The 5,685-nt window shown below is 36.7% G+C and overlaps 1 non-coding gene across 1 annotated transcript; it reads left to right on the top strand.

Annotated features, from left to right (window-relative positions):
• Window positions 1-2,260: 2,260 nt before the first annotated feature.
• Window positions 2,261-2,366, top strand: LOC140858935 (small nucleolar RNA R71). The gene has a single exon (XR_012142339.1). It is a non-coding gene; the product is annotated as a small nucleolar RNA R71 (small nucleolar RNA).
• Window positions 2,367-5,685: the final 3,319 nt, after the last annotated feature.

Raw genomic sequence — 5,685 nt, 5'->3', positions numbered from 1 at the left:
TGGCTATCCGAAATTGGGTAGATAATTCCAGCATCTAACCATTTCACTACTTCCTTTTTCACGACTTCCCGCATATTCGGATTCAATCTTCATTGCATGTCCCTATGTGATTTTGCCTCAACCTCGCAATGAATATGATGCATGCAAACAGAAGGATCTATACTCTTCAAATCGGCAATTGACCACCCTATAGCCTCTTTATGCTTTTTGAGTACCCCGACAAGTTTGTCTTCCTGGTCGTTGGTTAGGTCAGATGCAACGATCACTGGAAGGGTGTCATTGGATCCAAAAAATGAATATTTTAGCATGGCAGGAAGAGGCTTTAGCTCTAGAGTAGGTGGTGCTTCTAAGGATGGTACCAAAGGGCTTGATTGAATTGGTAATTGCTCGTACTTTACAGTCCAAGGGGGATTGGTACTAAAATTGGTGGGTTTTAGCAAAGCATGTATTTCTTCAGTGTATCCATCAATATCAAAATTATCCATTCCAAAATGTGTTAGACATGCCTGTAAAGGATCTGAGTTGAGCAAGGCAGGAGCTTTATCTTCTATAACTTCCTCTAACAAGTTGATCTCATTATGGTCGTACACAGGTGGTCCCAAAGATGCATTGAAAATATTCAACCTTAGCTTCTTATTTTCGAAAGATACATCCATAACTTCGGTCCTACAATTTATACAAGCATTAGCGGTTGCTAAGAAGGGTCTACCTAAGATGATTGATATTTGGTTAAGGTTGCTGCCAGATTCCATATCCAGCACAAGAAAGTCAACAGAAAAGTAAAATTCATCTATTTTCACCAATACGTCTTCCAGCATTCCATGGGGTACCTTAATGGATCGGTCTGCTAGTTGTAAGGTCACTGTCGTGGGTTTTAACTCTCCAAATCTAAATAGGTCATATACAGAGCTCGGGAGAAGGTTGACACTTGCACCCAAGTCTAATAATGTCTTCTTAATCGTGAGGTCCCCTATGACACAAGAAATAATTGGGGTACCTGGATCTTTCAGTTTGGATGGGGCAATTTGCTGAAAAACTGAGCTAGCCTGCTCAGTTAGGTGGACTTTTCTTGGTATTTGTGCCTTTGATTTTCGTTTCTGTGTACACAGGTCCTTTAGAAATTTAACATAGGTTGGAACTTGCTTAATGGCATCGAGAAGAGGTAAGTTTATCAGAACCTGTTTAAATAGTTCCAACATTTCATTCATTTTTATACCCTTCTTATCAAGAGGCAGAGAGGATTCTAAAGCACTGGGAAATGGAGCTTTAGATGCAAGTGCTGGGTTAATAGGTTCTTTCTTCTCTTCAAGTTTCTTCTTTTCTGTTGTAGCTAAAATTGGTTGCTCTTGTTGTTGGATTACTTCAGGTTGATTTAAGATTTTTTCGCTTCTAAGAGTCATAATCGATTTGGCATATTCGAAAAAAGTTTCAAGACCAATGGAGCTTTCAGCCATGTACTGTCCTTTTGGGTTATTAATAGGCTGACTGGGTAATTTGCCTTCATCCCTCCTATTGAAAGCTGTTGCTAGCTGACCTATCTGGGTCTCTAGCTTTGCTATTGATTGCGTATGGGAGTGAAGGAGTTGGGTATTCATTTCTAGTCCTTTAAGTGCTTGCAGTACCTATTCTTCGAAAGCCGAGCTATGAGTACTCAGAGTGGGTTGAGGAGGGTTCTGGTGTTGTGGCTGGGATGGATGCCTATAAGTTGCATCTGGATAACCTGATCTTTGTTGCACTGGAGGAACCACTGGTTGTGATTTTCATGAGAAATTCGGATGGTTTCTCCATCCTGGATTGTACGTACTAGAATAGAGGTTGTTCTCTGATCTATGAGTAGTTTGGGCTTGATGGACTTGTTCTTGTACATATTCAGAAAACTGTGGTGCAACCAGACAATCATTCACACAATGAGTGGGGCTCGAACACAATGCAAATATATCTTGTATCTGACGGGATGGAGAAGGTGATTGTCCTATACTTAATAATCGATCTAACTTTTGGGACAATTCATCTACCTTATGATGGATATCTATGGCATTTCCTACTTCATATATTCCACCACTCTTTGGGTTTAACATGGGTTTATCTCTAATAGAGGTAGACATATGATGTAATGAATTTTCACTTAAAATTTCAAACAGTTGCCATGCTTCATTCTCACTTTTCAGCATGAATGTCCCACCGCATGATGCATCGACCATTTGTCGATGTCTTTCAGATAGCCCATCATAAAAATATTGGATTAACTGCTACTTGGGTACAGCATGGTGGGGACATTTTCTAATAAGGTCCTTTAATCTCTCCCATGTTTCATGAAATATTTCTCCATCTAATTGGAAAAAACTAGTTATGGCTTTCCTTATTTGATTAGTTTTTTCTATGAGAAAATATTTCTTGAGAAACTCTCCTTGCAGCTGGTTCCAGGTTGATTTAGTCATGGAATCCAAAGTATGTAGCCAGTATTTGGCTTTGTCCTTAAGTGAGAAAGGGAATAATTTTAACCTAAAAGCATCATCGGAGAAGTTGTGAATTTTGACAGTTGAGTATATCTCAAGAAATTCTTCAAGAATTTTATAAGGGTCCTCGTTACTAAGTCCATAAAATGAAGGTAACATTTGGATTACACTGGACTTAATTTCATATTGGGTGGCCTCCATAGGGGGCACTTGAATACAAGGAGAGTAGGTATATGTGGAAGGAGTAAAGTACTCCTTCAATTGCCTGGGTGGATCATTCTCCTGATTTTGGTCCATATTTTTATGTCTGTTGGCTCTAAAGGTTCTTTCTATTTCTGGATCAAAAGGTTGGATTTCTGGTCGTAATGATCTACGGCCAAGCATACACCCTATAATTATACTTTAGAGCAAACACAGAAAATTTTAGTTTTTATAATATATATATATATATTTATAATAAAGTGAGAAAAGAGTGAAGAAAATCTAAAGAGAAGAACCTAAGAATCTTAAATCTATAAAAAGGGAGAAATTAGTTAATGTTTAGATATTAATTGCAATCAACTTAAACAAGCATAGACTCTCTATCCTAGGGTTAACCTAGATCTAGACAGCTCCTAACTTTCAAGACCACCTTTGAGCACTCCAAGCTCAAGACTGACTAACTGACTCGACCAGGTAAGCGTAAGATGTGGGAGGTTCCCTGCTCGTTGCTTTCCTTAGACACCAATTGAGTTGGCCAGGTCAGTCAACAGAACCAATTGAAAACCACTTTCTTTAACCACTTGCCTTAGACACCGAGTAATTAACCAATCCGCACTCGGTTCAACTCTAGAGCTTTCTTGTCCTATTGAGCTCGAAATTCCTAGGGCTGACGTCTAGTTGATTTTAAAATTAAGGCTTGGTTTAATGCAGAATGAAGGTTATAATTTTTGGACCAAGGAAGGGTGATCAAATCTCCACCTTATCTGGTTAATGGGTTATTGCCCTTAAGATTAATTATGGAGATGCAATGAAAAGAAATTAGGTGTCCAATCAAGTTAGAAATTTTTATGTTTGAGGTTATGCTATTTTAGTTAAGTGTTATGAAATGTCAGTGGCTTCTCTTTTTTTTTAAAAAAAGAGTTTATAGTTTTATCTTTTTATATTTTTTTTTTTAGTTTTTTTTTATTTTGCAAGAAAATAAGTTTAAGTGATTAAGTCTAAAAAGCAATAAATCACTAGGATATAAAAAGTAGCAAATTATTCTAAGCAAAACATTCCTAAGATTAAAAAGTAGTAAATTAGTTATGCAAGGTAATTATGTAATTATGCAAATAAGATTATCTAGCTAGAAAGCACTGAAAAAAATTTAAAGCGAGAAATAAAAACTGAAAAGTATTTTTTTTTTAAATTTTTTTTTTTATTTTTTAATTCAACCGTGTCAAGATCCCCGGCAACGGTGCCAAAATATGATGCGTAGTCGTTGATAGCACCAAAAATAACTCTACTCACTACGTTGGTAGGATGAGTCGAGATTGTATCCTCAGAGACCTTGGGCTAAGTTGAGATTACAAAATAAAAGAAAGAAGCATTGTTTTGATTTAAAAAATAAATTATCTTAAAATTGATGTAATAAGAAAATAAAAAGCTCAGGAGTTTTGAATTAATTTTGTACTAGCAGAGTTGTATCTCTTTTTTTTTTAATTAAATTGATGCGATTAATCTTAGAAAAAATATCTATCTTTCCTCGATACGCCCCACACCCGTAGATCATGGTGCATCTCCAAAAGGTACTAGGTAAACAACTCTTCTTTCCTCGGCATGCCCCGTATCCGTAGATCACGGTGCGTCTCTGGAAAGTAAAAATTATTCTTAATATTAATCTAACAGGAAAGCATAAATAAAAGCATATGAAAGGGAGCAAATAAAGAACTCATGATAATTTAAATAAAAAGCATAATCTTTATTGCATATAAAGAAATACAAGAAAGTTTAGAGCAATAAACCCGCTCTGTGTCGTTACAAAGTTTCTTCTCCACTCCCGAGACTGCTAGCCTAGCTGCTCATGAAGTAGTCTCTTTCTTTTCCTCTATGCAAGGCTCTAGAAGAATTTTTGGGATGATGCTCAAATAGAAGTACAAGAGCTTTTTTATAGGTATTAGGAGGGAGGAGTTTTACATGATTTTTTGATATGGGACTAAAGAAAAAAAACTAAAGATCGTGCATCCGAATACCGCACCCGCATCCGCGCTCGCTTGCACATCGTCTGCATTCCACCTGCGATGCATGTCGCCTACGCATCGCTTGCGCGTCTGCTGCAGCGATCCGTGCGCCGCTGTGCCGCTCGCGCCCGCGCTCGCCCACGCTGTGCCGCATTCACGAGGAAAGCACCCGTGAAACAAATTACAAAAGTTTCCCAATTACAAAAAGAAACTTTTGTTTCTTTAAAATGATGCCTATATCCTTTTGGATTCCTTGCATAGTATCTTCATTTTCTATAATACCGTATGCATCTTTCTTTTATTTTAATTTTATTTTAAGTCCAATTTTCTTCAAACTTGAGTCTTTTTGATTTGCGAATCGGACTCTTTGTATCGGCGATCACCTTTTCTGTAAAACATAAAAAGAAACATTAAATTTTAAATAAACAAAATAAATTAAATATAATTTTTTGCTTTAAAACACTTAAATTAAGTGTTTATCACAGGGTCAAGAGTCCCACTGGTTTGGGACTCTACGATCAAGGTTTCATATTGATGGACTTTGATACCCGATTGCCTATCAAATTTGAATTCAATATTTATGAGAAGTTTAATTAGTGATTTGGTCACTAATTAACTCAATTTGATTGAGTAATTATTTTTGGATCAAGTTCAATTGAATTGGATTCAGTTGGGTTTGACCCGATTAGGTTAAGAGTTGACCTAATCGTCGAGATGGTTTGATCCCTGATTTGGTCAGGGATTGGGCTTAATCAATTCCTAATTTAATTAGGATTTTATTGAATCTAATTAAGTCTAATTAAGTTGGATTTAATTTAATCTAATTGTGCTTAACCAATTTAGATTAGGTTGGTTCAATTAGGTTCAAGCCACCTTGACCTTTCTCCCTGCGCCACCTCACTTCTTCTGCACATATTTGAATTCATAAGAAGCAACTTCTCATGAATTTTCTCCATGCAGAAGGAATCCCATGCCCACCCTTGTGTGCCAATTATCTGGATAAAAATAAGTTGGTTGGCCATTCAAAT

The sequence above is a fragment of the Elaeis guineensis genome, chromosome 6 (assembly GCF_000442705.2).
Source record: "Elaeis guineensis isolate ETL-2024a chromosome 6, EG11, whole genome shotgun sequence".
Lineage (NCBI taxonomy): Eukaryota > Viridiplantae > Streptophyta > Magnoliopsida > Arecales > Arecaceae > Elaeis > Elaeis guineensis.
This window is presented reverse-complemented; position numbering and strand designations above follow the sequence as displayed.